The following is a 12,580-nucleotide window of genomic DNA, read 5'->3' on the forward strand; positions in this document are numbered from 1 at the left end:
TAGCTGGGACTGTAGGTGCTGCCACAATAGCCAGCTAAGGAAGGTGGCATCTTGATGAGACAGACGATCAGGGAAACCCCCTCAGAGAAGAGACTTGGATGAAAAGGAGCTGACACGCAGAGAGACTATATAGTCCTGGCACAGAACAGAACAAGAGCAGAGACAGGGAGATCTTGGGATGGGAGGGTATTGTGGGAGGCAGTGCTGGTGAAGTATAGTGAGTGAGAGGGAGTATGTCTGAGATAAGGGTGGGAAGTTAGGCCAAAGCCAGTGTACAGCTTTGAAAGCAAGGCCCTTTTTTCTTCTTTTCTTTTTTTTTTTTTTATTAAATCATCGCTGTGTACATTAATGCAGTCATGGGGTACGATGTGCTGGTTTTATATACAATTTGAAATATTTTCATCAAACTAGTTAACATAGCCTTCATGGCATTTTCTTAGTTATTGTGTTAAGACATTTATATTCTGCATTTATTAAGTTTCACATGTACCCTTGTAAGATGCACGGTAGGTGTGGTCCCACCAATTACCCTCCCTCCACCCATCCTCCTTCCTCCCCTCCCCTCCCTTTCCCCTTTCCCCACAAGTTTGGCTTTTATTCTAAGTACAATGGGAATCTATTTGGAAGTTTTCAAGCAAGAAAGTAAAATGTTCTGGTTTATTTCTGTTATGAAAAGAAGGGATTATAGAGAGGCAAGGGATTGCCTGGCTGTGGAAGATGACAAAAATGGCAACATCAATGTTCAATCTCAGGTTTTAGGATGAGAACACATGGGAATGAATGCTGGTGCCACATAGAAGAGAAGGCTGTAAGGTATTGACTTTTGGTTGAGTGAGGTGAGGGGGAGAATAAATCCAGTATGGATACTGAGAAAAGAAAAGCAGACATCTAGGTGACGGTCTGGTATTACCAGGTCCTCTTGGTGTTGCTGCAAGCTGGCCTGGCAATCACCACTAGGCCTTGGAGTTCTTCTTTTAGAGAACAATTTTAGAGAACATCAACATCAGACAAGGACGTTCTGTGACCAGGACTGATCAAGACAAAAAGAAGATCACTCTGTAATTGTGTCTGAACACAGAAAAAAATCTAAGCATTGTCTAAGCCACAAAAATAACCAGCATTCTCCTATTCTGATAATTATGAGTGCTTGCTGCTTATTTACGAATTATAACTTTAGCCTTAGTCTACTCTTCCTTCTAGATAGTTTTTATTAAAATGCTCAATTACAGAATTATCTCTGCTTCTTTACAGCTTCTAATCCAGACCAAAGTCCCTCTTCCTTGAACCCATCTATAAATCATCTAACATGAGCTCAAAATTCTACAACAGATCTTTTCTAATACCTTCTTACTAAGATGTTCTATGGTTCTTCATGGTGTGTATTCTCATTTACTAAAACAAGTAATAAACCCAACTTGTTCAGCTGTAGTTGTGCTTCTGAGAGTCTTTGTCTAGAGGACATTGACAGTAATCAAGTCCAAGATGCCTGTTAGATACACAGCTGATAATGCCAGGTAAACAGATGAGAATATTGATCTAGCATGTAGTTTAGGCTAACGATATAAATTTGATGGTTTTTAATTTACAGAATTTGTAGATGAAACTTAGTCTGGAACTACATGTTATTATCTTTTTTTTTGAGATGGGGTCTTGCTATATTACCCAGTTTGGTCTCAAATTCCTAGGTGTTAGCAATCCTTCTGCCTCAGCCTCCCAATAAAATTACCTAAACAAAGACAATAGAAAGAGAACTGGGCTACAATAATTTCCAGTATTTCAAAGTTGAGATAAGAAGGTAATGTCATAGAAATCAAGAGAAGAAAGTTTTACTGTTAGAGGGGAGGATCAACTAAACACTGCATAGAACTCAAGTATTGAGAACACAGAATTGACCAGAGACAATCATTAGAGCTTCTGGCAAGAGCAGTTTTAGAAAAGTAAAGAGGCAGAAAGACTGTATTGAAGAACTTCTTGAAGAGCTAAAGATCTAGAAGTTGAGACAACTCTTGAGGGACTTTTTGTTTTCTAACTTTTTTTTTTCATTTCGGGTTAATGTGAGGGTACAAACCACCCGATCACAACCTATAGCTTCTCTTAGTAAACAAGTTGACACCATGGCCACGGGATGGCCACACTGTCTGCAAGTTGTAGCAGCTGTAGCTCTCTTAACCCTGGAGACAATTAAGCTAACTTTGGGAAGAGACCTAATTATTGATACTTCTCATGACCTTACTGGACTTTTAAATTCAAAAGGCAATCTTTGGCTGTCAGGAGATGTGCTAATCAGATTCGTGTCTTCCAGAGATAGAGTCATCAGGCCACAAACGTAAAAAGGGTTCTAGCCCAAGACTTGATTCTGTTGTGGACCCCTGGATCTCCCTCCCTCTAGAGAAAGCCTAACTGGCCCCTTCTATTGATACAGGGTTCCTCCATTCAAGGCTGGACAAGGGACCCCAGTTTCTGAGGCCTGGGCAATTTCATGAAGAAAATACCGTGACATTTTGCCCCAGGCTAGAGAGATCAACCAGATTTCCATTTACCAGGAACCCTGGATCGCCCTGCTCTGTGGAACCTCTAACTGCCCTCTTTCATCATCATCCATCTTCAACAGGAAGCAGTTTGGAGTGGTCAGTGTCCCTTTTTCCCTAATGGCAGTTAGAGCTTCTATTCGGAGAAGGAGGATTGATACAGGATTCCCCTGCTCCGGGCTGAACAGAGACCCCTCATTCTCTAGACCCAGGTGAGCTCAGAAATCAGACCCCAATCTCTAGGCAAACAGGCTGCTCTTTCCAGGCCACACACTCTGGACTCTAGCAAGGTCTTGAATAAAGCAGCCTGAAACATTTTTGGGTGGTTCCACCTTGAGCAGGGAACACACACCCTAATCCCTTTCCTGAGACAAAAATCTCAAAGACCTAATAACCTTGCCCTAGCAGAGAGACTGCACTCATTTATTTGTTAATACACTCATTGACTTTGTTTTTGTTTTTGTTTTGAGACAGAGTTTCACTTTCTTCCCCCCCTCCCAAGATGCCTTGAAGTCATAGCTCACAACAATTCAAACTCTTGGGTTTAAGCAATTCTCTTGCCTCAGCCTCCCAAGTAGCTGGGAGTACAGGTGCCTGCCACAACACCTGGCTATTTTTACAGATGGGGTCTTGCTCTAGCTCAGGGCTGGCCTGGAACTGGTGAGCTCAGGCAATTGGCCTGCCTCGGCCTCCCAGAGTGCTGTAATTATAGGTGTGAGCCACCACACTAGGCCCCCACACTTATTAACTTTGAAAAGATGTTTTTCCACCTCCCAAGTCCTGGCCAATGTAATGGGCCAGTATATATTATAGTATATAATATATATATAGGGGTATATATTATAATATATTACAGGGGTAATATATTACAGGGGTAATATATTACAGTGTCTAGGGGCATATATGACAGTATATATATATGTATACTGTATATATATGTATATATGTATAGTACATATATATTGTCGTATATATGTATACTATATGTATATGTATATATAGAGTATATATATGTATAATATATGTATATATATATAGTCATATATACCCCTAGATAAAGGACCCATGTGGGAGACTTCTGACTTGGGTCTTCCCCTTTGCCAGGAGCTCTGGTGCTTTTTACTCCTTCTATATTTCTTTCTGTCTAATAAAATCCTGTCTTACCCCTGGAGTGGGGGGAAATAACAAAAAAAACAGGCATGGTGGTACACACCTGTAATCTCAGCTACTGGGAAGGCTGAAGCATGATAATCACTTGAGTCCAGAAGTTGGAGGCCACCCTAGACAACATATGTATTAGAACTAATAAAAGCATTAAGGAAAGTTGTTGGCTTAAAAAAATGAATTCTTTAAAAATCAAAGAACAATGAGTTAGTTCTGAAACTTCACAATGGAACAGCAAGGAATTTTGAAATACACAAAAGTCCCCAAATGTACCAAAGTTCGATCTCTCAATTAGTAATGTAGGAAAGAAAAATAAAAAGTGTTACACATACCAAGTAATAGTTAAAGCTTCTGGTAGTGCTGATAGAAGACACCAAATATTTTAATGTATTTGTGCATTCAATAAATGTCTTCTCAGGTTCACTGTGCTCAGCCATATATTAAGTCCCTCCAATATGCAGATGACTAAAAAGGGAGCTCCACCTTTAAATGCTCAAAGTCTGTCTGTGTAGGATTTGAGGCAGGAAGTTTTCATACTCATCCTTCATGACCCAGTATTGAGCAGCTCTTTTTCAGGGATACCTCACCAACTGAATAGGTTGAGCCCCTGGTACATAGTTCCATAGTGCCCTGTACTTCTGCTGTTGCCACATTTTAAAATAATTCCTTGCTAATGGAATTCTTTCTCATCACACTTGTTATGTCTATTAGGAGAGGGATGAGGTCTGTCTCGTGCATGCAGTCTAAGCTGGACTGCATAGGTGACCACGGGCAAGCTACTTAACCTCTCTGGGATTCATTTGCCTCATTGATACAATAATAATAGTAAAGGTATCTACTTAATAGAGTTGTTGTGTAGATCAATTACTTCCTAGACGTGTATTGTTTAGAAGAGTGCCTGACACATGGTGAGCTCTATGTGTTAGCCAATGATGATGATGAGATTCTCTTACACAGTACTTGACAGGTATTAAATGATCCAGAAATATTTGGTCGACTGTTGTTGAATTTGTTGAACAATGAATGAACAAGTGAAATGAAATAAGTACACGGAAGAGGGAGTGATAAACTCTGGGTCAGGGAAGTTTTCCAGGGAAATTGAAAGCCAATCTGGGTTTTGAAAAATTAATAATACACCAGAAAAGACACTCTCTCTGTTAGGCATTCTAAGAGGACTGAAACACAAACATTTTTATTTTAGTGCTATTCCAATACAAATAGTGAGAGAAAGACAGGTGGAAGCTGAGCTAGAAATAGGCGGGGACAACCTCATGAAGCTTTTGGTATGCTATTTTCAAAAAGAGGGGTATTAAGTGCTAATGAAAGGTATTAAACAGAGGCAAGAGAAAAATAGACCTGTTTTATTAAAATCACTTTAGGGAGAGTGTAGGAAATAAATTATAGGAGGAGGCAGCTATAAGCTGAGAGACCTATTCAATAAATGTTTAGAGAGAGATGACATAAAATAGTATCTTTTACAGAAGCTTTATTTTCTTTTAGTTTATTCCTATGTGAAGGATTATGCTGCACACAGGATGTTTCTGTGCTGTGTTTATTTTTCCTAAAGAGATAATGAAAGGATAGTAAGCTTCTAGTAAGCTTCTGAGAACAGTTACTCTGTTCTATTGCTGACTTGAGAAGAATGATGTTTCTAGCACTACCAAACTTGGTCCCTTGGCAAGAAGTAATAATAACCAGGTCAATGATTCAAATGAGTGGATCATAGCAATACTCTCATCTATCAAAACTAGAAAAAACTGGCTCACAATGGTGGTGCACAGCTGTAGTTCCAGCTATTCTGTAGGAGTTGGAGTTGCAGTGAGCTGTGATGATGCCACTGTACTCCACTGTACTGAGATTCTGTCTCAAAAAAACTAACAACCAGGAAAACCAAACTGAAACTAGCCAATGATGCTGGAGAGTAAAGTGGGAGGATCACTTGAGCTCAGGAGTTTGAGACCAGTCTGTACAAGAGCAAGACCCTGTCTCTCCTGAAAATAGAAAAATTAGGACGGGGTGCAGCTCATGTCTGTAATCCTAGCACTCTGGGAGGCCGAGGCAGGTGGATTGCTTGAGCTTAGGAATTCAAGACCAGCCTGAGCAAGAGCAAGACCCTGAATCTAAAAAGTAGCTGGGTGTTGTAGTGGGCACCTGTAGTCTCAGCTACTTGTGAGGCTGAGGCAAGAGGATCTCTTGAGCCCAACAGTTTGAGGTTGCTGTAAGCTGTGATGCCAGTGTCTCTACCCAGGGCAATAGAGTGAGACTCTGTCTCAAAAAAAAAATTTCTTGGGTTAGGCCTGGTTGTGCCCACCTATAATCCTAGCATGCTCGGTGGCCAAGACAGGAGGATCCTTTGAGCTCAGGAGTTCTTGATTGTCTTGAGCAAGAGCTATCTCTACTAAAGATAAAAAAAATTACCCAGCCATTGTGGTGGGCACTGCTAGCCCCTAGCTACTTGGGAGGCTGAGGCAAGAGGATCACTTGAACCCAAGAGGGTTCTATGAGCTATGGTGATGCTCGTGCACTTTACCCAGGATGACAGAGTGAAATTCTGTCTACATACACACAAAAAAAAAGAAAGAAAGAAAAGAAAAGAAACTTCATTGCCCAATTCAGCAGCACACACACTAAAATTGGAATAATACAGAGAAGATTAGCATGGCCCCTGTATGAGGATGACATTCAAATTCATGAAGCATTCCATATTTTTCAAAAGTATTTATTGATATGGAAGAATTTAGAAAGTCTATTTCTTGTATACCCTCTTGGAAAGAATTACTGGAGAATATACTTTAGCAATATAGGGAAACAACAAACACATATACATAATATGCTTTCCTTCCAACACACATGTCCAAAAATCAGGTAAAAGCCAAAAATAAAACAGTACACCTCTAACCAAAAGGATGGAGAGCTGACCACATATTTTGGGATGAGGGGAAAGAAGATTATAGATACTACCTAGATGTTGGTAAAATTTTCAAAAATAGTCTGCTCTGAATGCAGTGAGTTATTTCAAATATTATTCATAGTCAGTTAGAAATTGAACTCCTTCCACTCTTTCCTTCCTAGACTAGTCTTAAAAAATGAATAAATAATAATAACCACTCTACCTTGTATAGGAGTAAACTTTTCGTACTACCAGGGGGATGGGGAGTTTGTCAATGTGACATGTCAATGTAGGGGAAAGTGGTAGAAGAGCCCAGGGGATGAGATGGCGAGACAATTTAAAATAGAAAAATAATTTTTATCATGATGCAAATCTTAGACTTTTATATTAAATATTTTCCCCATAAATACCAAAATAATAATAATAATAAAATAAACTCTTTGCCTAAACAGTAACTCCCTGTTCCCCATCTCCCCAGTCCCCAGTAACCACCATTCTACTTTCCATCTTTATGTGTTTGACTACACTAGGTAACTCAGATAAGTGAAATCATACACATTTGTCCTTTTGTGACTAACTCATGTCCTCAAGGTTCATCTGTAAGCAGTTGTCAGAATTTCCTTCTTTTTAAAGGCTACACAATATTCCATTATACTCATTGGCATTGTGTACATATACAGCTTGCATACAAAGCCTCTATATCCATATCTGTTGAACCTGTGAATTCAACCAACCATAGGTTGAAAATATTTGGAGGGAAAAATGGATAGTTGCATCTGGACTGAATATGTATAGACTTTTATTTTCTTGTCAATTTTCCCTCAACACTACAATGTACATAGCATTTATATTAGGTATTGCACGTGATCAAGAAATTATTTATTTATTTATTTATTTTAGACAGTCTTACTATGTCACCCTGGGTAGAGTGCCGTGGGTCACAGCTAATAGCAACCTCCATCTCTTGGGCTTAAGCAATTCTCTTGCCTCAGCCTCCCAGGTAGCTGGGACTACAGGCGCCCTCTATAACGCCTGACTATTTTTTGGTTGTAGTTGTCATTGTTGTTTGGCAGGGTTGGGCTGGATTTGAACCTGTCTGCTCTGGTGTATGTGGCTGGCGCCCTAGCCACTGAGCCACAGGCACCGAGCCAAGAAATTATTTAAGGCACATGGGGGTAGGTTATACAAAAATACTATACCATTTTATTTAATGAACTTGAGAGCATCCATGGGTTTTGGGATCTGTGGGGGATCCTGGAACCAATCAATCATAGATATTAAAGGAAGACTATACGACATTTTGCTTATCCATTCATCCATCAATGGACAAATGGGTTTTAGCTATTATAAATAATACTGTTGGCTCAGCACCTGTGGCTCAAGCCACTAAGGTGCCAGCCACATACACCTGAGCTGGCGGGTTCGAATCCAGTCTGGGCCTGCCAAACGACAATGATGGCTGCAACCACAAAATAGCCAGGTGCTGTAGTGGGCGCCTGTAGTCCCAGCTACTTGGGAGGCGGAGGCAGGAGAATCGCTTGAGCCCAGGAGTTGGAGGTTGCTGTGAGCTGTGATGCCACAGCACTCTACCCAGGATGACAGCTTGAGGCTCTGTCTCAAAAAAAAAAAAATTAATTAATTAAATAAACATGGGTATACAGATATTTCTTCAAGACCCTTTTGATTCTTTCAGGTATGTACCCAGAAGTGGAATTTCTACATCATATGGCAGTTCTATTTTTAATATGTTTATTTTTTAAGACAGAGTCTTTCTATGTCACCCTTGGTAGAGTACTGTAGTGTCACAGCTCACAGCAACCTCAAACTCTTGGGCTTAAGTGATTCTCTTGCCACAGCCTCCCAAATAGCTGGGACTACAGGCGCCCGCCACAACACCTGGTTATTTTTGTGGTTGTTGTTGCAGTTGTTTAGCTGGCCTGGGCTGGATTCGAACCCACCACCCTTGGTGTATGTGGCTGACGCCATAACCACTGTGCTATAGGTGCCAAGCCCTATTTTTAACTTTTTTAATGAACTACCATACCGTTTTCCACAGCAGCTGTATCATTTTACATTCCTGCCAACAGTGCTTACGGTTCTAGTTTCTCCACATCTTTGTCAGCGTTTATCATTTTGGATTTTTTTTTTTTTTGATGATCCTTATCCTAATGGCTATGAGATGACCTCATACCCAATGTGGTTTGATTCATGCTTCCTGTATAATTAGTGTTGTTGAGTATCTTTTCATGTGTTTGTTGCCATTTCTATATCTTCTTCAGAGAAAATCCTATTTAAGGCTTTTGCCAATTTTTTGAACTGGGTTGTGTGTTTTATTGTTGTTGAGTTCAGGAGTTCTCTACACATTCTGGGTATTAATTCTGTATCAGATATGTAATTTGCCAATATTTTCTTCCATTGTTTGGGCTGCCTTTTTTTACATTGTTGGTAGTGTCTTTTGGTATACAAAAGTTTTTAATTGTCTGAAGTCCAATTTGTCTGTTTTTGTTGTTGCTGTTGCCAGTGCTTTTGGTGTCATATACAAGAAATCGTCGTCAAATCAAACATTGAGAAATTTTGGTCCTTTATTTTCTTCTAATGGTTTTATAGTTTTAGTTCTTATGTTTAGATCTTCAGCCTATTTTGAGTTAATTTTTTTTTTTTTGCAATTTTTAGCCAGGGCTGGGTTTGAACCCACCATCTCCAGCTTATGGGGCCGGCACCCTACTCCTTTGAGCCACGGGCACCACCCTATTTTGAGTTAGTTTTTATATATGGTTTTAATTAAGAGTCCAACTTCCCAGACTGAACAAGAGTAAAACCCCATCTCTACTAGAAAACAGTAAAACTGAGGCAAGATGGTTGCTTGAACCCAGGAGTTTGAAGTTGCTGTAAGCTATGATGCCACTGCATTCTACCAAGGGCAACAAAGTGAGACTCTGTCTCAAAAAAAAAGAAAAAAAAAACACAACAACAACAAAAAAGAGTACAATTCTTTAGCATATAGATATCCAGTCTTCCCAGTATATTTAAAAAAAATTTTTTTTCTTTTTTTTCCCCCCTAGGGAAGGGGCTACAAAGCAGACAATCTTTATTCACAATTGGGGCAGCAGAGGGGAGATACCCCCCAGGTCAGTCCAAAAGCAAAGATATTGGGGTGGGAAGATGGCACCAGGTGGGAACTCAGCACTCGTCCTCACCCAGCAGGGCATAAGGGTTTCGGGCAGCCAGGCTGGATCCTGGAGCCGAGGTTGGGGTGTCCTCATCCCCTTCTCCCTCCTCATCCACATCCCGGTCCTCCTCTCCCTCCTCCTCACAGGAGCTGCTCAGCTCTTCCTCTTCCTTCTCCTCTTCCTCGTCACCTGCTGGCCCCACTCTGCCCTGCAAAATCACCAGCTCCATAGTCTCTGGATGGGACTCTCAGGTGCCTGCTGGCATTCATTCATTCATCCATTCAACCTCCCATGTGCAGAGCACTAAACAGAAGCATTGTGCATATCAATTTGAATCTTCACAACCACCTTGCTGGGGGCAATTAAAAAAATTTTTTTTCAATATAGCTAGTGAATACATTGCTCAGGCTAAATTCAATTTGAAATTCAATTTGAAAGTACAGGTAATCTCTTGCTCCAGTATTATAAAGAGGATACTAATTTGTGTCTTATTATCTTATACTATACTTTGAAGAGATTGAAATCTCTCAGGAAGAGGTTAAAAACTATTTTTTTTAGAAAAGGAAGCCAAGTAGTTTAGTATCATAATTATCTGTCTATCTTCTGGTCTCGTCTGTCTCTTCATCTACCCTTTCTTTTGTGGTACATATGTGTGTTGCAACCCAGTGTCAAAAACTAAAAACATGAAGAATGGGAAGCTTTGTGGAAATCTACCAGAGAATAAAAAGTACTTATAATATGAAATAAATTTGCTATACTTAGAGGTAATTGCAGCATACAAAGAAAATATATATTTCCCCTCCTAAAACATAAAGATTTTGAACACTCTGGAAAAAAATCCTGATATCATTACTAAAATTCAGAGAGATCCAAACTTGTGAAAGTGGAGATTTCTGTACATTCATGGGATTCTGTAGAGTAAAATACGATGAGGACTGAAAGGTCAAGGAGCCAGCACTGTGTTATGTCAAGTCTCATCTCCAAGGACTGAAACTTGCTAGCATCTGGCACCACTCTCTGAAACAGGCTGACAATTGGAGTTCAGCCATTAATGGGAAAAATACCCACTACAATGAATTCATAATGGTTTGTCTTCCAATAATTTGTTATCTTTAAAAGAAGATGATTTATGGTTTTAAAAAATTCCTTGAAATTCCAAGGTCTTGAATCTTCATGTTGGTGCCTTTTCACTGGAAAAGAAATATGCTTAGAAACAATTTTAAAAGTAATACATCAGCATTGTATACAACTTTTCATATTCCTGTGTATTTTTAAATTCCAGAATAAGACTGCTCTTAGTCAACTATTTTTTTTTTTTTTTTTGGCCAGGGCTGGGTTTGAACCCACCACCTCTGGCATATGGGGCCAGCACCCTACTCCTTTGAGCCACAGGCACCGCCCAGTCAACTGTTTTTTTAAAAACATAAAGATTTGGGCTCAGCACCCATGACAGCAGTTACGATGCCAGCCACACACACCAAAAGTTGACGAGTTCAAACCCAGCCCCAGTCAGCTAAAACAACAATAACAACTACAACAATAACAACAACAACAACAAAAATAGCTGGGCATTGTAGTGGGCACCTGTAGCCCCAGCTACTTAGGAGGCTGAGGCAATAGAATAGCTTGGGCCCAGGAGTTTGAGTTTGCTGTGGGCTGGGACGCCATGGCACTTTACCACGGGTGACATAGTAAGACTCTGTCTCCAAAAAAAAAATAAGGATGTGAATGTTTTTCGAGAGCCAGCACAGGAAAGGGAGCAAACCAGAGTGGAAGTGGCAGAGATTGAGGAAAATACAGTACAAGAGAAAACACTGAGATGAAAGATGGGATCGGGAGGTCTGACTGAGCTAATGGCTGCAGCCAGCACCAAAGCACAAAATCAGTTTTATTTTATAGTATCTGGACAGGGTTGTCTACAGGGAAGTAGCATAGACAATATGGGGAAGTTGCATAGACAAAAGACATAACTTTGGTCTTACACTATGATTAGAAAATGACTTTAATAAAGACAAATCATCCTGTTAATGGTTTCTACTCAACTTTGTTAACATATGATAAGATGTGAAAAGGGAAAGATCACAAGGATCTCTACATTGTTCTTAAAAATTAACTAGACAAAGAAAGAGCTGTGTGACTTCTGGCAGGGGGAGCATGAAGAAAGGAATATGGTTGTTTTGGAAAAGGAGGAGAAGCAGTTGGGGGTTCATTCCCTGAATGTGCCCCAGGCTGTGGGGGCCCTGCCACCTCACTGCCTGCTCTCCACAAATGTTCATTATTAAAAGTAATTTATTGAGATACATATAGCAATACTAGTAGTTTTTCAGATTTAGAACAAATATCTTCTCAGTTTTAGGTTTTAAATACTATATTTTATTTTTATTCTAAAGAATAACTTTGCAGGTAGGCTGTCAATCCCTACCCATTCTCTGAAATACTATGATAAAGTTAAAAATGGAACCACTGGCACAATTTACTCTGAAGCTTTAAACACATTGATAAAGTTAACTCTTATAATGTTGATGTTGGACCATCACAAGGGTCCGAGGACTATACATCAAATCCCTCATGTGCCAAATCCAGCTTGCCACCTGTTTTTGTATATACTGCAAGTTAAGAATGGATTTTACTGGCTCGGCACCTGTGGCTCAAGCAGCTAAGGCGCCAGCCACATACACCTAAGGTGGTGGGTTTGAATCCAGCCCAGACCTGCCAAACAACAATAATGGCTGCAACCAAAAAATAGCCGGGCCTTGTGGCGGGTGCCTGTGGTCCCAGCTACTTGGGAGGTGGAGGCAGGAGACTCGCTTGAGCCCAGGAGTTGGAGG

General features: G+C 40.2%; 1 non-coding gene across 1 annotated transcript; it reads left to right on the forward strand.

The window, feature by feature from the left end:
• Positions 1-6,295: 6,295 nt before the first annotated feature.
• Positions 6,296-6,402, forward strand: LOC111723358. The gene has a single exon (XR_002771922.1). It is a non-coding gene; the product is annotated as a U6 spliceosomal RNA (small nuclear RNA).
• The last annotated feature ends 6,178 nt before the right edge of the window (positions 6,403-12,580 follow it).

The sequence above is a fragment of the Otolemur garnettii genome, unplaced genomic scaffold (assembly GCF_000181295.1).
Source record: "Otolemur garnettii isolate 467f Iridium unplaced genomic scaffold, OtoGar3 scaffold00010, whole genome shotgun sequence".
Classification (NCBI taxonomy): domain Eukaryota; kingdom Metazoa; phylum Chordata; class Mammalia; order Primates; family Galagidae; genus Otolemur; species Otolemur garnettii.